General features: G+C 48.6%; 1 protein-coding gene and 1 pseudogene across 4 annotated transcripts in view; one reads left to right on the top strand and one right to left on the bottom strand.

The window, feature by feature from the left end:
* The window catches only part of LOC140395504 (receptor tyrosine-protein kinase erbB-4-like), a 1530197-nt gene that overhangs the window by 583273 nt on the left and 920135 nt on the right, over positions 1–26789 (top strand). The window lies entirely within an intron of this gene.
* On the bottom strand, positions 14945–17122 carry LOC140395508 (nuclear cap-binding protein subunit 2 pseudogene; annotated as a pseudogene).

The raw sequence follows: 26789 nt of genomic DNA on the forward strand, positions 1-26789 counted from the left end.
GGTTGGGCCTGGGACACTACCCTGAGGAACTCCTGCAATGATGCCCTGGAGCTGAAATGATTGGCCTCCAACCCCACAACCATCTTCCTTTGTGCCAGGTATGACTCCAACCAGCGGAGAGTTTCCCCCCTGATTCCCATTGACTCCAGTTTAGCTAGGGTTCCTTGATGCCACACTCAGTGAAAAGCTGCCTTGATATCAAGGGCAGTCACTCTTACCTCACCTCTGGAATTCAGCTATTTTGTCCATTTTTGAACCAAGGCTGTAATGAGGTCAAGGGCCGAGTGACCTTGGAGGAACCTAAACTGAATGTCCGTTAGCAGGTTATTGCTGAGTAAGTGCCACTTGATAGCTCAGTTGATGACTCCTTCCATCAGTTTGCTGATGATGGAGAGTATACTGATAGGGTGGTAATTGGCTGCATTATATTTGTCCTGTTTTTTGTGTAAAGGACACACCTGGGCAATTTTCCACATTGCCGAGTAGATACCGGTGTTGTAGCTGAACTGGGACAGCTTGGCTAAGGGTGCGGCAAGTTCTGGAACACAGTACTATTGCCGGAATATTGTCAGGGCCCATAGACTACTCCTATATCGTTACTTCTGCCCCTTTTATCTGCTTTCCCAGCTCCCTACCTTTGTATCCTCCGCTCCACTCTCTCCGCTGACACTCACCTCACTCTTAAACCTCTACCCATTTTCCCACTTCCATTCTTTCCTGCCTAGGACAGGTGGTGAGGAACCCTTTTACCTCACCAGCTTCTTACCTTCTTGTCCCCTTTCCTTCCTACCCTCTCTTCCTATCCATTTCCTTCCATTAAGCTGATGTTTTGCTTTCAAAATTTAACTTTGTAAAGTGAAGATCAAATTAGAATGTGACAGAAATTGTCCTGTTGTCTTTCACTCTCTTCGCATCATTCTTTCTTTCTGTATCTGTCTCTCAGGTTGAATTTTCACTTTGGGTGCAGGAAGCAGGAGCCAAGACGGTTCCTTGCAGGAGGTGGGTGGGTGGGGAGGTGGGTGGGTGGGGAGGTGGGTGGGTGGGGGGAATATTAGAATTTTAACTGGTGGAGACAGGTTCCCTCTCCAATTAAGGGTAGCAGGTGGGCTCTCGAAGCTGGAGGGCCAATAGAGGCCTCCTCACTTGAGAGGAGCACCTGGCTGTAATGAATGGTAAATAATTGAGAGGGTGACTCAACTGGGAGCCGGTATAGTCATGGTTATGCTGGAGCCTCACCTTAGTCCTGGGTCTCTGCCTGTTGAAGTTGAAAAGCTTCCCATCAATACTCAATCTTGACCACATGTGGAAATTGGTCACAAATGATTTCCATGACCAGGTTGAAGTATTTTGAAACGAGCTGTCTCAGCCTCCAATACATTGCAAAGGAGAGTTGCTGTCAGACCGTCATGCAGAGTCACAGGATAACAAGACATTTTGTTGGACATCCAAGTCTCTGGGGGGACTTCCCAAAGGGCTTTGCAATTGATGGAGTCAAAGGCCTTTGACAGATAACTAAAGGCCATGCAGAGCGTTTTGCATTGAAGTGAACACGTAAAAAGTAACTGATAATAAAGCACAAAGAAAACTTCGAAATATGCATAACCAGAAAACTGTCACTTGTCTTCACTTGAATGTATCTCCTCTTTAAAACAAAATAGTTCTTTTGAATTTTACCCCAGTAACCTTTCAAAATATCACTGATGGCAATTCTTAAATTAAGTTGAACAGGTACTGTTCAGAACCAAAAAAGAAAACTCAGTATAGCTAAGTTATTGATGCATGTTAGGATTGAGGTGTTCCCTTGGGTGAGATTTTCCAAATCGGAAATTCCCACTCGAGGTCAATGGACCTTTGAATGATTCGTCAAATTTTCCGTCCTGCCAGTGACAATTCCCATGGCGGGTGGGAACATACCGTTTACTCCCATTTGCTGAAATTACACAATCCAAATTTAGCTCACATCATCACACTCTGGGCAAATAATATTCAATCCCAAATCAGGCTTTCAGTGGCGGCTGAGGCCTTCAACTCAAAAATGTTAATGAAGACATTAAAAGACATAAAATTTGTACATAGAACCATAGAATCCCTACAGTGCAGAAGGAGGCAATTCGGCCCATCGAGTCTGCACCCACCCTTTGAAAGGGCACAATACCCAGGTCCATTCCATCATCCTCTCCGGCCTATCCCCATAGCCTAACCTGCACATCCCTGGCCACTAAGGGGTATTTAGCATGGCCGATCCACCTAAGCAGCACATCTTTGGATTGTGGGAGGAAACCGGAGCACCCGGAAGAAACGCACGCAGACACAGGGAGAAAGCACAAACTCCTCACAGTCATGTTTTGAAAGTGTCTGAAGCAGGGTCCCTGGCGCTTTGAGGCAGCAGTGCCAACCACTCAGAAGAAAAATAAATGTTATTAGGAAATACGTTTTATCACCATTAATTTAAGTAAAATTCAGGGCCGCACGGTGGGGCAGTGGTTATCACTGCTGTCTACGGCACTGAGGACCCGACCCTGGGTCACTGACCGTGTGGAGTTTGCACATTCTCCCCGTGTCTGCGTGGGTTTCACCCCCACAACCCAAAGATGTGCAGGGTAGGTCGATTGGCCACGCTAAATTGCCCCTTAATTGGGAAAAAAATAATTGGGTGGTCTAAATTTCTAAAACAAAAAGATTTTTCAATTAAATTATTATTTCTGGCTTTGCAAATTTCAGTTACTGTGGCAATAAATGACAATTATTATTTTACATAAACCATTTTGAGTTGACACAAAACATGCCAAAATTGAGACAAACAGAATGCAAATGATGCGCAGATGTAAGATTTTTTATTTGCAATTGATATAGATTAATTAATCAATTAAAATTAATTGTATTCTGCAAGAAAGTATGGACATATTTTTGTGTCTTCACATGTGTGATTTCAGAAAATTGTAATAATATTTTAAATTTGAATTCTGGTGCACCTGAGTACAGGGCTGGATCTCCGCACCCCAACGCCGGAATCGTGACCAGCGCCGGGGCGGAGAATCCATTTTCGCGCATGAAATCGGGACCGGCGCCGGTTCCCCGATTCTCTGGGTCGCCTACCTGCGGCATTGCGGACATTGCTGGAGGCCCTCCCCGCCATTCTCCGCCCCCGACCAGCCGAAGCCCTGACAGCGTGAATCTAATGTGGTCCTGCCAGCCAGGATACTAGCATGGCGGCTTCAGACTCAGTCCGCGGCCGCCATGGTCGAGGGACTGGCCGATCGGAAGGCAGGGGGGCCTTACACGGCACCGGACAGATTTTGGGTGGGCAGTCAGGGTCGTGTGCACGGCCGTTCGGTGACACTACTTGAAGGGTCCAGCTCCGCGGTCTGAGTCCGCCATGGAGCACGACATGGCTGCTGGAGGCCGCCGCCGTGCGCATGCGCGGCCTCCGACCCGGAAGTGTGGGGGCCTGTATCTGCTCAAAAGCTGCCAATCTCATGCCAGGTACCTGCTAGTCCCCTGCAGGACTATGAATATGTGGCCCTTTCACGGCAGTTTTTCTGTCGTGAAAGGCCACAGTTTTTACGACGGCGTGGGGCCAAAGTCCCAAATGCGGAGAATCCAGCCCTCGGACTTTACTGCTTGTCTGAGCGGTATGGTCTCATTGCTTAGTACTTCAAAATTGTAGGGCAACACGGTGGCGCAGTGGTTAGCACTGCTGCCTCACGACGCTGAGGTCCCAGGTTCGATCCCGGCTCTGGGTCACTGTCCGTGTGGAGTTAGCACATTCTTCCCGTTTTTGCCTGGGTTTCGCCCCCACAACCTAAAGATGTGCAGGGTAGGTGGATTGGCCACGCTAAATTGCCCCTTAATTGGAAAAAAGAATTGGGTACTCTAAATTTATGGAAAAAAAAGTACTTCAAAATTGTTTTGGGGTTCGACAATTGGCATACGATCCCCAATTTGAATCTTAAAATTGAGTCTCCTGCCTAAGCAGTTGATCGCCAAGGCCACCCATTTAAAAGGCCCAATAAAAAAGGATGGCAGGTGTATTGTGATAAGGAATGGGCGGTAAAATCAGTCCCATGATTTTCAGGGAGCTTCCGTCCCTTGTTCTCGCCCCAATAAGGACATAATTTACCTCCCTAGCATCGGCATCAAATACTGCTGGGCCAGATACTTGGATTAAAGCAAAGCACTGCAGATTCTGGAGATCTGAAATAAAAACAGAAAGTGCTGGAAAATCTCAGCAGGTGGGGAAAGGAACAGAGATAACATTTCGAGTCCAATATGACCTTCTTCTGAAGAACAGCCATGTCTGGATACGAAACGTTAATGCTGTTGCTCTCTCCACAGATGCTGCCAGACCTGCTGAGTTTTTTCAGCAATTCCTATTACGGTTGGACGTTGAATAGTGTCCTGTTCCCTTTGCCACAGCTCCATATTTCAACACAAACCTCACCACCTCAACTGCTGCATTTTCCCATTCACCTCGTAAGCCACCTGCTTCTCAAAGTGGGATTGCTGTTGAAATGCAATGGGTTCACACCCACAAGGAAGTGAGTCAAGATTACCCTAGAATTATACCTGTCTTTCCACCTGTGACAGGTGGTACAGTGGTTAGCACTGCTGCCTCACAGCACCAGGGACGTGGGTTCAATTCTGGCCTCGGGTGACTGTGTGGAGTTTGTACGTCCTCCCCGTGTCTCCGTGGGTTTCCTCCGGGTGCTTTGGTTTCCTCCCACAGTCCAAAGATGTGCAGGTTAGGTGGATTGGCCAAGCTAAAATTACCCTTAGTGTCCAGGAATGTGTAGGTTAGGTTAAGGGGTTATTGAGATAGGGTGGGTAAGTGGGCTTTGGGTGGAGTCCTCTTTCAGAGGGTCAGTGCAGAAATGATGGGCCAAGTGGTCTCCTTCTGTACAGTATGATTCGAGGCTATGACTACAATTCCTTTGAGATTTGGAACTTCCTGATTTTCCAGTCATATTCAAACTGGTTTCAGAAAGAGCTATTCCGCCTTTACCTTTGACAACACAATTTTGCTGTGAGATTTTTACAAAACTCCGCCTCAGTGATGTATGTTGTGCAATCTTAAATCATACAAAAAGGGAAACAAAACATGTGGCAGGTAGAGTTTCTGTTTAAATGCACACAGGAAATTGAGTGCAAATTGTGCTTGAGATTGTGCTGGATAGCTCAGCGTTTAAACACCCACTAAAATTAGTTTGAACAATCAGAAACATGACATCTTTCATGAAAGTGCAGCCGGAACATATGATAGTTTATTTTTAATTCAAAAGTATTATTTGATGTACTTAAGAGGGGCAATCTGGTGCAGTTTTATCAATGCAGTTAAGACTGAGTTCAGCAGCAAAAATGAGCATTTATAATAAACCCCACTCCCCTGAGTTATATGATTATAAATTACGAAAATGACTTGCAAAAAACTTTCACTGAACACTCATTGATTTTGTTGGCGTAACTGGACAGTTCTTCTTTTGGAAATATAATATTTTCGACTGAGTAAAATCTTTTACAGCGGGATTCTCCCTTCTGGGGACTAAGTCCCCACGCCAGCGGGAGAACCAGCGCCAACCAATTCGGCGTCAACAGCCCCCGAAAGTGCGGAATTCTCTGCACTTTCGGGGGCTAGGTGGACAGCAGAGGGGTTGGCGCCGCTCCTGCCAGGCGGCGAAGGGATGGCGCGAGTTCGCGCATGCACTGAAGAGCCAGCGTGATCTCGCGCATGCGTGGAACTGCCAGCATGATTCCACGCATGCGCAGACCGGCCGGTATATTTTGGCGCATTCCCTTCTCCGCACCGACCAAGGCGGAGCCCTACAGGGGCCAGCGCGGAAGGAAGAAGTGCCCCCACGGAACAGGCCCGCCCGCAGATCGATGGGCCAAGATCGCCCAGGCCGCCGTGGGGGCTCCCCCCGGGGTCGGATCCCCCCGTTCCTCCCCCAGGACCGCCCCAGCCAACTTGCCTGCCAGCTCCCGCCATGTGGGACCATGCGTAACCCACGCCGGCGAGACTGGCCAAAAACGGACGGCCGCTCGGCCCATTGGGGCCCGGAGAATTGCCGGGAGGGCCGCTGCCAACGGCCCCCGACCAGCGTGGCGAGAATCCCGCCCCCGCCCGAAAAACTGCGTTGGAGAATACGGCAGCCGGCCTCGGGGCTGGATTTGCGCTACCCCCAGGGATTCTCCAATACGGGGGGGATAAAATTTATAAACTAGTGCCTGAGCTTCGAAGAAACTAGTTCAGTCTGAAGACCCTGCCTGAGTGACCACTAATGGGTACAGTGGACAAAAACACATCATCCTCAAGATACAGGAGCAGAGCCAAATTTGTGGACGAAGTCAGCTTCGAGAAAAATGGGGCAAAATTCTCCGGAAATGGTGCGATGTCCGCCGACTGGTGCCCAAAACGGCGCCAATCAGACGGGTATCGCGCCGCCCCAAATGTGCGGAATGCTCCGCATCTTTGGGGGCCGAGCCCCAACATTGAGGGGCTAGGCCGACGCCGGAGGAATTTCCGCCCTGCCAGCTGGCGGAAACAAACTTTATACCATACCACAATTGTATTGTGGAAACTTGGGGCGGTATTCGCCCGCAATCGGCGGGGCGGGCCATATCGGCGTCAAAGAGTGGCGTGAACCACTCTGGCGTCGGCCCGCCCAGAAGGTGCGGAATCCTCCGCACTTCCGGGGGCTAGGCCGGAGCTGAGTGGTTGGCGCCGCGCCAACCAGCGCTGAAGGGCCTCCGCAGGCCGGCGCAAGTTGGCGCATGCGCAGGAGCGCCAGCGTGTTCTGGCGCATGTGCAGAAACTCTGCCGTGATTCCTGCGCATGCACAAGGGTTTCTTCTCCACGCCAGCCATTGCGGAGCCTTACAGAGGCCGGCGCGGAGGGAAAGAGTGCCCCCTTGGCATAGGCCTCCCCTCCGATCGGTGGGCCCCGATCGCGGGCCAGGCCACCCTGGGGACTCCCGCCGGTAATGGACCCCCCCTGTAGATTGGACTCCACAAGCCGCCTCAAAGCCAGGTCCCGCCAGTATGGTCCTTGTCTAAGCCACGTCGGCGGGACTGGCCGAAAACGGATGGCCGCTCGGCACATCGGGGCCCAGAGAATTGCCGGGGGGGGCCACTGCCAATGGCCCCCGACCGGCACGGCCCGATCCCCGCCCCCGCCCCAAAAAAGGCGCCGCAGAATTCAGCAACCGGCGGCGGAGCGGCGGGGCGGGATTCACGCTGCCCCCACAGCGATTCTCCGACCCGGCGGGGGGTCGGAGAATCCCACCCTTGATGTCTGCCTAGTATAACTTCTGCTTTTGTTTTGGACCCGTTCGGACATTTTGATCCAGGTTGTGCTGGTATAACAAGGACAAACTACGGGAAACTCTCAGCTGCAATATTTAGTGCTCGTTAAGGGGAGAAATCTGTAAAAGGCCTATAGTGTCATTTCAGCTTTATTATTCTCATAACATGCTCAGCAGTGTTTAGTGTGGCTCCGGTCAATGGGATTCACATAGGCCACATCCTGAACATACATTATCACAGCAATTCGGGATCCATATGGAGACGTGGGCCTCCATGGAGGGGAAATAGTTCACTGACTTGATGAAACCTCCCAATAGGGTGGGAGCGGCTGTCTTCTTTTTAAATTAGAGGGATGCGTGGCTCCTTGGAACTGGCAGTACTTCCTCCTCACTGCACAGTCCTTCAAGTTCAAGGAAAGCACATTCCTTTTCGAGTGAAGGGCATCGCTGGTAGAAGTAGGGACCCTGGTTGATTTGGGACATTAAGGCCCTGGTCAAAAAGAAGAAGGAGGCATATGACATGCATTGAAGAGTATAGAGGTCGTCGGAGTAGAGTTGAGAGAGAAGTCAGGAGGGCAAAAAGGGGACTTGAGATTGCTTTGGCAGATAAGGCAAAAAAGATTCCAAAGACCTTCTACAAATACATAAAGGGCAAAAGAGTAACTAGGGAGAGAGTAGGGCCTCTTAAACATCCACAAGGTCACCTATGTGCGGATAGAGAGGGGGGAGATCCTAAATGATTATTTCTCATTAGTATTTACTGTTGAGAAAGACATGGATGTTAGGGAACTTGGGGAAATAAATAGTGATGTCTTGAGGAGTGTACATATTACAGAGAAGGAGGTGCTGGAAGTCTTAAAACGCATCAAGGTAGATAAATCCCCAGGACCTGACGAAATGTACCCCAGGACGTTGTGGAAGGCTAAGGAGGAAATTGTGGGTCCCCTATCAGAGATATTTGAATCATTCACATCCACAAGTGAGGTGTCTGTAGATTGGAGAGTAGCAAATGTTGTGTCTTTGTTTAAGAAGGGCCGCAGGGAAAAGCCTGGGAATTACAGACCGGTGAGCCTGACATCTGTGGTGGGTATGTTGTTTCTGAGAGATAGGGTCTACAGGCATTTAGAGAGGCAAGGAGTGATTAGGGACAGTCAGCATGGCTTTGTGAGTGGAAAATCATATCTCACAAATTTGATTGAGATTTTTGAAGGGGTAACCAAGAAGGTAAATGAGGGCAGTGCAGTCGACATTATCTACATGGACTTTAGCAAGGCATTTGACAAGGTGCTACATGGTAGGTTGTTGCAAAAGGTTAAATCTCACGGTATGCAGGGTGAGGTAGCCAATTGGATACTAAAATTGGCTTGACGACAGAAGGGAAAGGGTGGTTGTAAAGGGTTGTTTTTCAAACTGGAGGCTTGTGACCAGCGGTGTGCCTCAAGGATCAGTGCTGGGTCCACTGTTATTTGTTATTTATATTAATGATTTGGATGAGGATTTAGGAGGCATGGTTAGTAAGATTGGTGGCATAGTGGACAGTGAAGAAGGTTATCTCGGATTGCAACAGGATCTTGATCAATTGGGCCACTGGGCCAATGAATGGCAGATGGAGTTTAATTTAGAGAAATGTGAGGCGATGCATTTTGGTAGATCGAATCGGGGCAGGATCGACTCAGTTAATGGTACGGTGTTGCGGAGAGTTATAGAACAAAGAGATCTCGGTGTACAGGTTCATAGCTCCTCGAAAGTGGAGTAACAGGTGGACAGGGTGGTGAAGACGGCATTCAGCATGCTTGGTTTCATTGGTCAGAACATTGAATACAGGAGTTGGGACACCTTGTTGAAGTTATACAAGACATTAGTAAGGCCACACTTGGAATACTGTGTTCAGTTCTGGTCACCCTATTATAGAAAATATATTATTAAGCTAGAAAAATACAGAAAAAATTTACTCGGATGCTACCGGGACTTGATGGTCTGAGTTATAAGGAGAGACTGGATAGACTGAGACTATTTTCCCTGGAGCGTAGGAGGCTTAGGGGTGACCTTATAGAGGTCTATAAATAATATGGGGCATAGGTAAGGTAGACAGTTTACATCTTTTCCCAAAGGTAGGGGAGTCTAAAAGGAGAGGGCATAGGTTTAAGGTTAGGGGGAGAGATACAAAAGGGAACAGACGGGCGATTTTTTCACACAGAAGGTGGTGAGTGTCTGGAACGAGTTTCCAGAGTCAGTAGTAGAGGCGGGTACAATTTTGTCTTTTAAAAAACATTTAGACCTTTATATGGGTAAGATGGGTATATAGAGATATGGGCCAAATAGCTTAGTGGTAAAAACGGGGCAGCATGGACAAGCTGGGCCAAAGGGCCTGTTTCCATGCTGTAAACCTCTATGACTCTATGACTCTCAATTCAGAGAGTGAATCGCAAACAGCGAGCCAGTAAATTGAAAATTGTGTCACACAATCCTCTATGTCTGGTAGTTAGATACATTTCCATTAACATCAATTCAGCTCAGTTATTCCCAAGTTGATACAGCCACTGTTAATTCCAAATCCGACATGGCTGCTGTATTTTTTTCCCAAAATATACCAAACCAAAAATTATCTTAGCTCCCAGATAATGCATTCATGCATGGTTTGTTTTTGAAAGTTATGGAAAATAAATATGAGATACTGACTATCCAATTCCTATGCAAACTGTTGCAACCGTGGGCTCCCTTCTCCTGACTGTAACGGCCCCTTGTGACAGTGGAGAATTCCTGGTGCTAGCGAAGTCCAATGGGATGATGCATTTTCGATGGCACCCTACCACTCGTCTTCTAATGGCTTGGCTGAGCAGGCAGTCCAAATGTTTAAAAACGGTATGAAGAAGTAGGCCACCGGCTCGCTCGGCACCAAATTGGCTCAGTTCCTTTTCAACTGGAGGACTCACACTACATGTGATGATGGGGGTTGCGGCAGTGGAATTGCTAATGGACTGATGTCTCTGGACCAGACTTAGTCGTCTGTCCCATAACCTAAGTGGGAAAATGGAGTCAAAACAGGAGGCTCAGAAAAAAATTATGACACCCGACCACCCAATAGGACTTTGAGGCCGGGAGGTACAGTCCATATTCGCAATTTCGGAGTGGATCCCGGAGTAGGAGTTGAGAAGATTGGCACCATGTCATACAAGGTCAAGACCAATGAGTGGACTATAAACAGACCCGTGGACCATCTTCGGAGCAGGGAACTCTTGACTGAGGGACTACTCCGGTTGGGGTGAGACACTCAATTTTGTTGCAACCTACCACCGGGCAGGAGACTAAATCCATGGTACAATCAAGAGTCGTCTCCCAGGACGATGAAGGCTCGGGCTCCGACATGGAGACTGAGGTGATGGACCCGCAGCCAGACTTCGACTTTGGGGTACTACCCCATCGGTGGCCCTTCGACGCTCAGTGAGGCATCGACGTTCCTCTGTCCTCTGTACTCCCCCAGATCCAGCTCCACAGCCGATGGACTCAAGGCCCTTTGCGAAGCGGTGAAGGAAGCCTCAAGGCCGGAGGAGCGAGTGCGAGGATCTGGACTTGCGGGAGGGTGGGGGAGGCACGTGATAACCCTCACAAGAACCAAGAGGCATCACTCATTGTTCTCCCTGTTGGGCTCATGGACTACGAATTCCCATGGTAATGGGCGAAGGCCTGCCCATCTGGGACTCGTTATTGAACCTTTTCAACACCGTCACAGACCTGGACTTGGAGTTCCTGTTAGTCCCGGGCTGGGACACTATTGTTGTATGTCACAGGTGAGCTTTACTTTTGAATTAAAATAAATTTGGTTCAACCTTTATCTCCGTGTCTCCTGAATTACTACATTGAGTTAACCATCTGCACAATTGTGAGAAAAGGATATTGGAGAAATTCAGTGCAGTAAACTCAGGGTGAGCTCAGAATGAGGAGTGACAATTGGGAGAGGGACATACCCTGAACTGCACTGCCCCAACGTTTAGGAAAAGCAGAGGCCAGGGGAATACTGCAGAGTGACATTAAGGAGGAGCAGCACTTCTCGGAACAGAAAAAGGAGGAAGAAAATTAAACAACATAGGAGGAGGGATAAAAGAAATCAGGGGCGTCATTCTCCGACCCCCCGCCGGGTCGGAGAATGGCCGTTGGCCGCCGTGAATCCCGCCCCCGCCGAAGTCTCCGGTACCGGAGATTGGGCGGGGGCGGGAATCGGGCTGCGCCGGTTGGCGGGACCCCCCGTTTAATTCTCCGGCCCGGATGGGCCGAAGTCCCGCCCAGAAATTGCCTGTCCCGCCGGCGTAAATCAAACCTGGTATTTACCGGCGGGACCAGGCGGCGTGGGCGGGCTCCGGGGTCCTGGGGGGGTGCGCGGGCCGATCTGACCCCGGGGGTGCCCCCACGGTGGCCTGGCCTGCGATCGGGGCCCACTGCGCATGCGCGGGAAACTTTCAGCGGCCGCTGACGCTCCCGTGCATGCGCCGGGAAACTGTCAGCGGCCGTTGACGCTCCCGCGCATGCGCCGCATTTCCGCGCCAGCTGGCGGGGCAACAAACGCCATTTCCGCCAGCTGGCGGGGCGGAAATCCCTCCAGCGTCGGCCTAGCCCCTCAATGTTGGGGCTAGGCCGCCAAAGATGCGGAGCATTCTGCACCTTTGGGCCGGCGCGATGCCCGTCTGATTGGCGCCGTCTTTGGCGCCAGTCGGCGGACATCGCGCCGCTGGGGGAGAATTTCGCCCCATATTACAGCATGCAAATCCAAGGGAATAAGACAAGAGTTAAATGTGTCGAAAAGCCCCATGCTGGGTATGCCGTAAGGTTTATATTTCCAAGATTATTTGTATTCATGGCTTTTGTTTTATAGAAAGGTTGTCGGTTTAAATTTCCCAGCAAGTAAAATGTAACTCACAGTGAGAGAGGAGGAGGCTGACTCTGCATTCTCTAAGTAGGAACAGGTGATTGGGAATTAGTTTGTGTGCGTGTGAGAGAGAGTGAGTGATTACAGGAGACTTGTATATATGTAAATGACCTGGTAGTGTAGATGAATGATTCGTCGCTGTGTTAAATGACATTGATGCAAGGGCACGATTCTGAGAGTGCTGAGTTGGACTTTTTGCTTTAACACAGCTTTAAGACCCTTTTACACGGGGAACATTGGAGCTGTAGGGCGCGATCTTCCAGCCTCGTTACACTCGCGCTCAAGTGTAACGGGGCCGGTAAATAGCTGGAGGGGCCAAAAACGGGAACCGCGCCAGGTGCCAAACATTTTACGATGCAACCGGCCCACTCCCACAGGCAAAATTGGGATCTGGCCGTAATGTGGCGAGAAACCAATTATCCCCACTTAAGCACTATTTCCATACAATTAACGAGAGCCACCCCATGTCCAACGGCTTCCCGTCATTCAACGGCCTCCTCAGCAAGTGCTCACGCTGGCGCCTATTATTGCTCCTTTTTAAAAACATGAATCTGATGGAAGGGCCTCTGTGGGGAGCCGTGGAGGTGAGTAGCCACCTTTGCTCACAGGCAAAGAGCCCGAGGGCGCTGGGCTTGCTGCCCCTGTGCTCAGTGGGGGATGGCAACTCTTGGCTGAGTGGGGGGATCGGTGGACAACCGCTCACTGCGCCACCATGCCAACCCCTGGATTGTGTGTACCTATTCTGGGGGCAGCTCCTGTCCGTCTGCCCCTTGACCACCCATAACCCCCACTGGCTACCGAGGCCTCTGGCTGCGCGGCTGAAGACTATTGCTAATAGGGAATTGGCAATTGTGGTTAAGTGAGCACTTCTCACAACCCAAGTGGATCCCTATGGGTGGGCAGGCCATGTAACATGTGGGAATCATTGCCTAGCATCCCAATCAGACCGTGATGCCTGGACATTGTTCCTCAACACTGCATGAGACAACACCACACACGTAGCATCCGAATACCCAGGGAATGGGACACAGCTCCAGGGGACATATCCACGGCCGGAGTGCCATTGGAGGGGGCCAGCACCCGGTCCGGTTGATGTTGTGAGCAGGTGTCCGGGGTACAGGGTCTGGGGCCCGGGGGGGGTTGGGGGCTTGGGGTGGGTTGAAGGGGTGAGTGGAGGGAGGATTAAAGGGGGAGGTGGGTGGAGGGAGGATTGAAGGGGGAGGGGGATGAAGGGAGAGTTGGGGATCGCCTGGGGGGATTCCCCCTTGGGGTTGGGGGGGGGCGGGACATGGGTGTCTAATCACTCATGCTGCCCGGTGTAGGTTGTTGACCTTCTTCCGACACTGGAGGCCAGTCCTCCTGGTTACACTCCCCGAACATACAACTGCTGCCACCTCGTTGTGGCTCACCCTCAGGGACCCTTGGGGGAACGGGACACCCCTCCTGGCGTCTACCGGGTCCAGGAGCCTCCTCAGGTCAGCATCCCCAAATCTTGGGGCCGGTCTCCTTGGCGCCATTATTGCGAGCTGGCTGGGGTTGGCTGATCAAGGGGAGCTTAAGTGATGCTCGAACTTGTGTGCGGGGGACTGGCGAGCGCGGTTCCGGTGAATCAGTTGGCGGGCCGGCATTTGGAGCAGGAAGCCCGTGAGGCCTCGCTAAGTAGACCAATTAACGGTGAATAGCGTTGCCGGCCTCACTGAGACGAGCGCCGGGAAACCCGTGACAATTCCCGCTCGCCCGCACACTTTGAAATGTTTCCGGAGTCTTGCGCCTGTAGAGGTATATTTATGCAATCTTGAGACACGGACAATGCTGGTGAAGCCAGTGTTTGTCAACCATCCCTAGTTGCCCTTGAGATGTTAGTGGTGAGCCATTTTCTTGCACAGTCCATGTGTTGTAGGTACACCCACGGTGCTAGTTCCAGGATTTTAACCCACTGGCAGTGAAAGAACAGTGATACAGTTCCAATCCACTGCCTCAGCCCTAAGCTCTTGAATTCCCTCCCTAAATCTCTCCACCTTGCCTTCCTCTCTTATAACACTCCTTAAACTTACCTTTTGACCAAGATTTTGGTTAGCACGCTTAATATCTCCTCATGGAGCTCAGTGGCAACTTTTATTTAAAATTGCTTGTGTCGAACACATTGGGATATTTGATTACATTACAGGGACTATGTATTATATCTATATGCAAGGTGTTGGTTCAGCAAGCAGTTTGTTACACTGCTGGGTGTGCAAAGAGTTGTGTTGGGTGGATGCCTTTGCCACTCTTTGTTGAGCTGAGTAGCACTTTGAGAGACAGAGCCAGAGATGGAGACCAGTCTTCAGCCTTGAAATGTTAAAGTCCCTCAGATTGATATGACATGTGCCTTTATTTCCCCAACCCAATGCTTTTTGCAAAAGACCAAAGATCTCCATATATCTTCCTGTCCCATCAGTCTTGCCAGCAGTTCATCATTTTATTCTTGTGTTCCTTCAGGGCAGAGAAGTGTATGGCATCATTGTTTACTAATCACTTCATTTGTCAATCATTAATTTTTAATGCAGTATTTGTTTTTGTAGCAGCCGAGAAAAACAACTTACCAAGTGGATCATATTGATTCGCAATTAAAAACTGTGCCGAACATGCAATGTGTCAACTAGTTTTTAAATCATACTCTTTGTTTTCTGTTAATTAATGCATGGCTTGCATTTATTTTTTATACAAAACACTGCCATTGGCTCATTTTCATTCAAACAGTTGACAGCATTAACCAGATGAGTGATGTGAATGTTGAACACATAGTAATTGGCCTTTCAGTGTTGTTAATTATATTTCCAGCAATATTCTGTTTATGTGGGAGACTCATTGTGCTGGCCAGTTCCGACTGTACATGAAATTCTCATCGAGATACCAGTATCGAAGGCCCCTAACTAGTTAATCAGTGAAACCATCACTGCCTTGGGCATCACAGGTAGATGCTATAACAATGTCCTTTTTCATTTGGTTTGAATAAACAGCCACTTAAAATGCTTGAGGAATTCCAACGTCAAGCATTAAACGAAAATTTCTTGAAGCCAACTAGTGCTTTTTGTGCTGTGTTTTTCAAACTTCCTTTCCCCGGGACCCACTTTTACCAAAAGGCCGGCCTTTGGGATCCACACCGGCCGACCTTCATGACCCATGCCAGCCAGCCGACCTTCACGACCCACACCTGCCGACCTTTGCGACGCGCCATTTTCGCTTCCCTTTAATGTGACAGGTGAGCCTCGCGTGCTTTGTCATTCAATGTTAAATTTCTGCTCAGGACTTCTGCTGATGATTTAAGTTCTCACTGCATCCTTTGAAAAAAAATCAAGAGGTTTGTCCTGGAACTCACCATGCCTTTGAAGTTTTAAACTCTCATTTGCTTGTACTTCCCTGCAAATAACCCACATGGGCTTTGCATCCTGAGTTGCACTGACACAATTAACAAAGCCTTACCCAAGAATTAATTTCGATACTTCACTTTTGTCTTTGTTGGTTGTTTACCAGAAACCTTGAGGTTCTGTACAGAGCTAACACTGGCTTGGATTTGTCCTGTTGTGGACTTTCCTGAGCAGCTCTCTCCAGCAGATTCAGTTGTGAGATCCTGGCCTGTTTGTGTCTCTGGCCCTCTCTTCCTTATAACAAAACGATCCATCCTCAGTTCTTCACAGTCCTGTTGCCTCGCTTGCTTACAGCTAGAAAATGGAGGAATCTCTCCTCCATAATTTCATGCCAAAAGCATGGATGTAGAGGGTGCCTGAGGTCAGTGTCATGCCGGCCATATGACCTGCTCTCTGCGACCACTGCTGGCGGGAAGATTGCATCGTTGGCATTGAAAAGTCGGGCTCAGCCAGCATTCTCTATTTTTTCAGCATGAGGAGTGACAAAAATTACAACTTTAAAAGGAACCAAAATTGGACACAATGCATGTGCCTCAGAAACTGGGCACTTCATTTTTGAGACTGTTAAGAAGAGTTAATTGGGCCGATGAAAGAGTGAACAGCACAAAGCTATAGGCATTAACTTGTCAGTTGTTTCTCCAATCCCAGGTTTCTATGAAGATTTTAGCTTCATTATCTCAACTGTACAGTCAGTGAAAATCTAGAATTTCTGACTTGGTTTTGGGACGTTTTCCAAATCCACCTCTGCCAGCATCTTAATTTGACCAATATTCAGCATGTACCTGACCACCAGATTTCCCTCACCCAAACTGTCTGCCTTCTTTGAAGCCAGTATCCCAATCTGATCTGATGATTTAATTATCCAAGCGTGTTCCATTAAGAAATCTCATGCATGGTTCAGCATCACGTGTGTAATATTCCACCAAACAGAAGTGGCAGTAGGTTTTCTTGATTTTGTCCAAACCCATGATGATTCACTTGTCACTGCTTTTTGAGAAGAATTCATAGATCTGTTCCTTGGTAGTGTAAAACGACAGATTCCCAATCTCAGTCATTAGTCCTGCTCACATCGGCTTCCCCGAAACTGCTGGTCTCAGTATTGGCTCAGCTCCACATGAGAGTCACTGTTGAGGGCATTCAGCACCACAGACTGGAGAGGGGAGCTGCGGAACTCAGCAACCAGAGCAAGGAAATCATTCTCACGTGACAGGAAACCGGTCCCCCCGCGGCCAACATTCTCAACTTAAGAGCCGGTCAGCAGCTGTTGGGCTCTTCTCCCACAGTCAGGAACGCTGCGACTGCTTTCCCCGTGAACCTGCCAACACCCATCCAGGACTCCCCACAGATTGTGACTCGCAGTTTGAAAATCCCTGCTTTAGTGCCCTTTAGGGAAGGAACACCCTGTGCCTTTCCCCCTGTTAGCCTAAATGTGACTCCAATCCTACACCAACACGCTTGACTTTCATCTGACTCTGAAATGTCCCAGGATACTCAGTTGTATCAAACCGAGGGGAATTAGGAATGAGAAATAAATGGGTAATAAACGTTCCTGTCTTGAGAATGGTGGGAAGGAATTCCACAGTGGTGTACCCACTAAAAATCGCAGGGACTCGACCGCACTGGCTCTGTGTCATTTCTGCAGCATACCCCGTTTGGGAGATGTTTAGCGCTGACGCCGGGACTGAATTTCCTGTGGATCATCTTCCTGTTGGGGACGCTTGTCGGTAAAAGATTCTGGACATACAAATGGGCCAGCACTCTGCCAGCGGAAATCCTGAGCAATTCGCAGCCCACTAGGTGTCCAGAGGGGCAGACTGAGAGGGCTCCCAGATGACCAGAAGCTTTCTGAGCATTCATAGAACACAGACAGCAGTCAGCAGAGTGAGCAGCCAGGAGCCTGTGAGCAGCACCAAAAGGGTGTGTTTAAATGACGGACTGCAGCAATGGCGGTCTGAGCCAGGCTACCCCAAACCGTCCCTGAGCCCACCTACCAGGCATCAAGTTGCCCCCTGCTACTACCCCCGACCCGGGCAGCCACCCTCCAGCAAGCCCAACAGTTGTCAATTTTTTTTTAGCCTTCTGTTCCTCCTCTGCAGCCATGGCACCCAGTCCCCATTTGTAAATGTAGTAATTTGTGCCCGTGAGACCTCTGCCTGGGAGGGGCGGAGCATCACGGAAGGGCAGAGCATGAAGTGTCCAACCCGCTGATCACATTTAAAACATGCAAATGCCACTTTTGCATGCCCCTGTTGGCACAAGCCTTGTTTTTGCTGCCGGGGAAGCATGGCACCTGAATCGGCGCTGGCTGTGATTCTCAATTTTTGCCGGGCGCCTAATTCTCTGCCCGATTGCGATTCATGTTTCCAGCGGCAAATCCAGCCCATTAAGGGGAACCTCGGTCTGTCCCTTACCAGAGAAATTCAGCTTCAGAAACAGAGCTAGGGGATGGGTACCGCCCACATCACTTTAGCTACCAACATATCTCTGGATGCAGAGGTGGCCTCACATGGAGAGTGTCCAATTTGAGAAGCTCTTTGAGCCCGGTAAGAAAGGGCATTTTGAGTTCTCCTCTAAAAGCCTGATTGACCTCTACACATAGAGGATTGACAGGAGCATGATTGAGGCCCAAATGGGGAACACCAGGCAGCTGCTTAATACTGGAAGCTCTGGTTCTGTGGCTGGGGTATGAGCTGAAGATTCCCCTGCAGTGATATCTGCACCTCCCATCCCTTTACTGAGCCCAGTTAGACAGTGTTGTTCTTTGCGAGGATGGCCCATTCCAGCGACATGAGCACATTGTTTTGTTGTCACCCTGATTGCTGCACTGGCGGAGGTACTGTCTTTTGGATGATGCATTGAACGGAGGTTTCATTTGTTCTCTGGGGTGGCTGTTTTTTCATTTATTTGTTCATGGGATGTAAGCCCCGCTGGCGCGACCAGCATTTATTGCCTGTCCCTAATGGCCCTTGAGAAGGTGATGCTGAACTGCCTCCTGGAACTGCTGAAGTCCATGTGTTCCGGGAACGCCCAGAGCGCTGGTCGGAAGGGAACTCCAGGATTTTGACCCAGTGACAATGAAGGAAAGGCGATATATTTCCAAGTCAAGATTGTCTGGGGCTTGGAGGGAAACATAGAGGTGGTGGTGTTTCCATACATCTACTGCCCTTGTCCTTCTAGATGGTGGCAGGTATGGAAGGTGCTGTCGAAGGAGCCTTCGTGGATTGCTGCAGTGCATCTTGTGGATGACACACACTGCTGCCATGTTCTGACTGGTATGGGGAGTGAATGAGATGGTAGATGGGGTGCCAATGTAAAATAACCCATGGTACTATTTAAAGCAAGAGCAGGTAAGTTCTCTTATTTATCTCTCAACCCAACATCACGGAAATGAAAGAGTATCTGGCTGTGGGATCTTGCTGTGTGGAAGGTGGGCACAAAAATTCTTAATTTATAACTGACTACACTTCAAAGTTACTGTGCTCAAAGACAAAGTGCTTTGGGACACCCTGTGGTCAGACAAGACTCAATAGAAATTCAGCTCATTGCTTAACTGAAACATCAAACCTAAGGTAAGGCACTTATCACAGCCAAAATCAGGATTGAAGTGACCGATCGTTCTTACAGACATTGTTAATGATTGTCTTTGAATCTTGGACTGAAACTCTGAATGATGTGTTATACAGGAATTGAGATAACTGTCCTGGAAAATAAAGGACAACCATCCAGCTTCTGACACATTTCTGACTTGATCAGAAGGATAGCATGTGCTCTGTGGAGAGATGAGGGAAGGTGAGATTGTTCTCCTTAAAGCAGAGGAGATTAGGAAAAGGTTTGGTAGCGGTATTCAGAATCGTCAGGGGTTCAGAATAGAGTAAATACAGAGAAAATGGCCACAGACACTGGGCTCTGTAGTTGTGTGGAGGATGAGCAGATAGGAGGACGGGTTAGCGGGTTAGCGGGGAAGGGTGGAGCAGTGGCCGGGCAGAGGTGGAAGGGATAGTGCAGGCCGTCCAGGAGCCCTTTTAACTATGGTGCCTGGACATTCAACCTTATGAGGGAGTTTCAGCACTATGGGAGCCAGGCCTGGCGACTTCTGTTGTGGAGGGTGATAGCATAGGTTTTCAGTGTGTACTGGAAGCAGGGTACATTGGCCAGATCATGACGTCAGTCAGATTCTACCACGGATTTGGATTTCCCCCTGCCATCTTGGACCCCGTCGCTCTTGTCGACACCATGCTATGCGCTGTTAAGCATGTGTTTAGCTGCACAACCCACCCCCACCCCACTTGCTCTGCACCGGTGATGTTTAGAGCATCACCATTTAACTCTTGAGTGAGGTATTTCTCACAATCTATTTGCTGCTGCAGGGTTAATGGAAGCATTGTGTAGTTGGAAGAATCATAGAATCTCTACAGTGCAGAAGGAGGCCATTTGGCCCATCGAGTCTGCACTGACCCTCTGCACCCCACCCTGGCCCACTTCCTCGCAGCACCCCCATAACCCCACCTAACCTGCACATCCCTGGAGGGACACCAAGGGACATAAGAACATAAGAATTAGGAGCAGGAGTAGACCATCTGGCCCTTCGAGCCTGTTCCGCCATTCAATGAGATCATGGCTGATCTTTTGTGGACTCAGCTCCACTTTTCCGCCCGAACACCATAACCCTTTATTCCTTTATTCTTCAAAAATACTATCCATCTTTACCTTGAAAACATTTAATGAAGGAGCCTCAACTGCTTCACTGGGCATGGAAATCCATAGATTCACAACCCTTTGGGTGAAGAAGTTCCTCCTAAACTCAGTCCAAAATCTATTTCCCCTTATTTTGAGGCTGTGCCCCCTAGTTCTGCTTTCACCCGCCAATGGAAACAACCTCCCCACATCTATCTTATGTAGTCCTTTCATAATTTTATATGTTTCTATAAGATCCCCCCCCGCATCCTTCTAAATTCCAACGAGTACAGTCCCAGTCTACTCAACCTCTCCTCGTAATCCAACCCCCTCAACTCTGGGATTAACCTAGTGAACCTCCTCTGTACACTCCTTCAGCGCCAATACGTTCTTTCTCAGGTAAGGGGACCAAAACTGAACACAATACTCCAGGTGTGGTCTCCCTAACACCTTATACAGTTGCAACATAACCTCCCTAGTCTTAAATTCCATCCCTCTAGCAATGAAGGACAAAACTCCATTTGCCTTCTTAATCACCTGTTGAATCTGTAAACCATCTTTTTGCATAATGCACTGGGACACCCAGGTCCCTCTGCACAGCAGCATGTTTTAATATTTTAACATTTAAATAATAATCCCTTTTGCTGTTATTCCTACCAAAATGGAAAACCTCACATTTGTCAACATTGTATTCCATCTGCCAGACCCTAGTCACTTAAACTATCCAAATCCCTCTGCAGACTTCCAGTATCTTCTGCACATTTTGCTTTACCACTCATCTTAGTGTTATCTGCAAACTTGGGCACATTGCACTTGGTCGCCAACTCCAAATCATCTATGTAAATTGTGAACAATTGTGGGCCCAACACTGATCCCTGAGGGACACCACTAGCTACTGATTGCCAACCAGAGAAACACCTATTAATCCCCACTCTTTTCTTTCTATTAATTAACCAATCCTCTATCCATGCTACTACTTTACCCTTAATGCCATGCATCTTTGTCTTATGCAGCAACCTTTGTGTGGCACCTTGTCAAAAGCTTTCTGGAAATCCAGATATACCACATCCATTGGCTCCCCGTTGTCTACCGCACTGGTAATTTCCTCAAAAAATTCCACGAAATTAATTAGGCACGAGCTGCCCATTGTGAACCCATGACAATTCAGCATGGCCAATCCACCTAACCTGCACATCTTTGGACTGTGGGAGGAAACCAAAGCATCCAGAAGAAACCCACACAGACATGGGGAGAAAGTGAAAACGCCACACAGATTGTCACCCAAGGCCAGAATTGAACTCGGGTCCCTGGCACTGTGAGCCAGCAGTGCTAACCACTGTGTCACTGTGTACTCTTTGGGGACCATCTGTGAATACCAGTCTATTCCTGAGCCCAGGCAGTGCAGATTGCGTGGAGGATGTCCTAGAAAGGGAGGATGGATGAGCGGGTAAGGGTGGAGCAATTGCCAGGTGGAAGGGGTTGTGCAGGCTATCCGGGTGCTATTTAACTTATGGTGCCTGGACCTTGGACCCCATGAGGTGTCACCAGTGACTTCCTGGGTGTGTGTATAATGAGCTGACAAAGGATTATCTGGACTCCAAACATCAGGGGCGGAATTCTCTGACCTCCTGCCGAGTCGGAGAATCGTCGGGGGTCGGCGTGAATCCCGCCCCCGCTGTCCTCCGAATTCACCGGCCCCCCAAAAATTGCCCCGGCATGAATCGCGCTGCCCGCCTCGGAGAATGGCGGGGACCGGCGCAACTCAATGGGTCCGGGGCCCACCCGAATTCTCCAGGCCGCGATGGACTGAAGTTCCGGCCGTTTAACGAGGGTTTCGCCGGTGTAAATCAAGGATGGACCCTACCGGCGGGACCCAGCTCCGTGGGCAGCCTCCGGGGTTCTCGGGGAGGCGCGGGGCGATCTGGCCCCGGGAGGTGTCCCCACGGTGGCCTGGCCCGCGATCGGGGCTCGCCGATCCGCGGGCGGGCCTGTGCCGTGGGGGCACTCTATTCCTCCGCATCGGCCACTGTGGTCCTCCGCGATGGCCAATGCGCATGCGCCAACTCGCGCTGGCGGAGGCCCTTCGCCGCCTGTTGGCGTGGAGCCAAGACCCTTCCCCGTCGGCCGGCGGGGCGCAAACCTCTCCGGGGCGGGCCTAGCCCCTGAAGGTGCGGAGGATTCTACACCTTTGGCTCAGCCCGATGCTGGAGTGGTTCACGCCACTCCTTGGCGCCGGGACCCCCCGCCCCGCTGGGTATGGGGGAATCCCGCCCCAGCTCTTTCCTCTCCTGACAGATGCTGACAGACCTGCTGAGATTTTCCAGCATTTTTCACTTTTGGTTTCAGATTCCAGCATCCGCAGTAATTTGCTTTTATTGAACATCTTCCGGCAGTTTTATTTTGCGATGAGCTCATTCTTTATGAGGAGGCAGATGATTGAATGGCCATTGCTCTAACGTTGAGCTCGAGTTCTAAAGGTTTTGCCCTCCCTGTGTTGGGCAGGCCTCTGCTTCATTCATGGCCAGATCGCAGGACGTAGTTCCCAGTTCTTGCAATGTGCATGGATTATATTTTACAACAAAAGTCACAAAGCTGCCGGGTTCCGTAATGCTCATTTTGAAAAATCCTAATTTTCAATGGCCAATTTAAGATGGGGTCAGGCAGTGGCCATGCTGTGCCTGATGGAGGCCCAATTGATTATCTTTTCAGAGCCTGGTTTGACAGCTTACCCTTTGAGAGGGCCAGGAAATCTGGTAGGATAGCCAAAAACTGAGATCCTCTAGAAGCACCTTAAATGGGAGGAGGTTGTAGTGTCGAGAACAAAGATAAGGTGGAGCTTTCAACAGTCTGGACATTTCCATGGTACCTATGGCAGCAAGGGAGATGAAAGAAGGAAATCTTTAAAACTCAAAACACACTGGTCAAAATTGCTGGACTTGCTTGACTTCTCTTGACTGCAGTCACTGGCGCAGGCACAATGGGCTGATGGGTCTTTTCTGTGCAGTCGACCTCTATGACTATGACCATTGGAGGTGTCTGCCTCTCAGCCTGTTACTGTTTGTGGGAAGGTCAATAAACCACTTCCGGCAAGACGGCCTAGGCCAGAATGGTGATTGTATCTTGCCTTGGCCGGAATTCTCCGGTCATTGTGATTCAAATTTCTCGTCGGCAATGCACCCTCACCTGTGGGTCTCACGGTGTGGGGTGGTTACTATGGGAATCCCATTAACAATCAGCGAGAAGATGGAATCCCGCCGCATCGGAGAAACACCCGGCAGGCAGACTGGAGAATCTCACCCCTTGTCTTTTGAGTTAGTTCATGAAGCCCCTCCTGTTTAGAGAGAACACCTAAATTGAATCTGGTCAAAGGATTTGAACGGTTGGACCCCCAGTATTATGCCAGTGGGACTTCTTTTCAATTTTTGAAGGCATTTTCAGACATAAACAGGAGTTCACGGGACTAGAATTGACACCGTTTTCTCTTGGGCCTACCAAGGCAGGTTCCACTCTTTCTCAGTGCCCTATGTGCATGGATGTGCAGTGCATATGGGACAATTACATCAGTCAATGTGGTATCATCTGTTTTCTTGTTGGAAGCAATATCCTCCGCCTCTCCTGGCTGATTAATCACAAGTGTTTTTGTCAGTAAGCAAAAATGACTGTTGAGTGGGATGCAGAGAAAGTGGAAAACTGGTCTGGTCTGCTTTAATTGGAATGGGCGTGCTTCTAATTAGAATGAATTTCTGGAAATAGTGGTTACAAGTTACAAAAAGTGCACCAAAATCACCGTTACATTCCCTACGTAAATAGATTCAAAGCGAACCAGTTGCCCGTTAGGCATTCTGGTGATTCTAATGTATTCTGAGTTTGCAACATTGCTTTACTGATAAGCTAATTGGTGTTAGAGGAGCCAATTAATATTTTCTGGCATAATGATGACTTCAGTATCAGAAATTGCAACCATTAATAGAAGGATTGTGAATAACGTAATTGGGAAAGACATAGATTGTAACTGGTGATATGCCCTTCAACGCCTACAGTCCAAGTTCCTCTCCCCCCACTCCCATATAGACTGGGAATACAATTTCATAATATGGATTATGGCTGATATTAGCATGTTCGCTGATTAAAATAATCATGTTACCCTTTTTGTAAATAACCATCTTTCACCATTTTAATTAGTCTCTGGAGTTTCACTGGCATCCCCTGCCTGCTAAGTCTAATTATAGGAATTCCTGTTATGCAAATGAGACACTAGTTAGGCAAGGTGAGGTGGCGCCTTAACTAATATAATACATTCAATAAGAAGAGAGTTCACGCATATATTAGATGACAGAATGTAATATTTAATTAGGCCCTCAGTAAACGCAGGCTATCTTTTGGTTTAGTGAACAATCACTGTGTAGACAGTGTAATATAAATACTGTGGCTACAAGGGGACAAGTCAGGAGTGTGATGGAATACTCTCTGCTTGCCTGGATGAGTGCAGCTCCTGTAAAACTGAAGTGGCTCGACCACCATCCAAGAAAAAGCAGCCCCGCTTGATCAGCATCCCATCCACCACCTTCAACACTCACCCTTCTCCACCGCAAGTGTAACATGGCAACCGTATTACATCTACAAGTGCATTGCAGCCACTCGCCAAGGCTCCTCCGAGAGCACTCCAAACTTGCAACCTCTACCAGCAAGAAGGATAAGGGCAGCAGTCGCATGGGAACAGCACAGGGCTGGACTTTACATTTCTCAGGCAGATGAAATGGAAACGGAGGGGTCCACATACCCCTGCCCACTTCATCTCAACATGTTCAATCAGAGGTTCGACGGCCAATTGGGGGCTATCCAGTGGGAGCAAAGGGGGGGGGGGGGCTTCATACTCAATCGGCACTGTAGACCGGGACATCATACGGCAGAGGGTAATGCTGCAAACAGGATGTTGGTCACGGCTGGAATTGTAAAGGCTATCTATTCTCCAAAACAATCTTTATATTTTTTAATATATTTTTATTAAAGTTTTACAATATTTTACTAATAATGCAACAATTAGTTTTAATACTGGATCATTCTGAAAATGGGGGGAGAAAGAGGATAAGGCCAGATAAATATGATAGGATAATATCTCAGGCTGCACACCTATATGTATAGCGAGATTAAGACTAACATGGGAAACCTTGAAGGAGCTGGTCAGACAAGGCAGAGCCTATAAATTTGAGATCGGGGTCCCATACTTTACGGAATGTATCAGACTTAGAAAGGATCACAGAGGTCAGAAATTCCATATGAATACACTCCATGATTAATTCATGCCAGTTTTGAATTGAAGGATACTTCGTTGATCCAGGAGCAGATATTTTTATGGGCTGCAAAAGGATAATTATACAGCCTTTTTTCATTAATGTCAATAATTCTCCAAGTCTAGCCAGTCTTTATTTTTATTGAGGGGTAAAAACTGTTTTAATAAAGTCATTAAAAAACATACAGACACTGCCACCTTCCCCAGCAGAATCTTCTGCTATAGTCAAGCATAGTCCCAGTGAGGCGACTGCCACCCTTATGCCCCCTCATTATAGCTGGCGTAAAAGATTCCCAAATGTTTTCACATCTGATGCCTGAAAAATGCGCTCGGCAATAAAAAGTAGCGGATGATTAGGTTGTCAACAAGCAGAATAGCTTGTTAATTAGTGATTTTGAAACGTCAGGTATAACTGTCAACTTCCTTGTTCATGTGCCTTCCATAATCTGAGAGACTGGCGTGATGAATTTGTATTGCCAACACCCATCATCATGCCCTACATTACTCTCCCGATTTGCGAACGTCGAACACAGCTCATCACGTCCAGATTCCCATGCATGCCATGCCCTGACTTGGGACTACAATGCTGGTCCTTCACTGTCGTGAGGTCAAAATCCTGGAAAACCCTCCCTAATAGCACTGTGGGTGTACATATACCACATGGACTGCAGAAGCTCAAGATGGGAGCTCACTATCACCCTCTCAAGGGCAATTAGGGTTTGGAACATCTGATGATCTTGCCAGTGATGCTCACAACGTGTGAATGAATAAATGTTAGCATTTTTAAAAATAAACACTGTCCACATTGTCAAGCCAAAATGTAAGCTATTCAAATGATTCTAATTCGACGATTAAAAATGGAAAAATCTATATGATGTGAAATCACTTCATGAAATGGGAACAGAAATGTAAAAATTCTGTTCAAATGTTTCACAAATGACCTTCTGATTGCTAGTTGTACAGGCAATCTAAAACTTTACCTGCAATCAGTGGGAATGGCTAAAGAGATGTAATCAGAAAAGGTGCTAATCCAATAACCGAGCGATAATGACAGCACGTCGCAAGTTAAATTGTAATATCCTGTCAGGTTTACAGGAGTATGTAAGTGGGATATAATTGGAGCCAAACTCATTTGGGGATCACTGTGGATTAATATGTTGTGCTTCCAGACTGATCAGTTGCGAAGGTCCTCTTGCTGA

Source organism: Scyliorhinus torazame, chromosome 2, assembly GCF_047496885.1.
Source record: "Scyliorhinus torazame isolate Kashiwa2021f chromosome 2, sScyTor2.1, whole genome shotgun sequence".
In the NCBI taxonomy this organism is placed as follows: domain Eukaryota; kingdom Metazoa; phylum Chordata; class Chondrichthyes; order Carcharhiniformes; family Scyliorhinidae; genus Scyliorhinus; species Scyliorhinus torazame.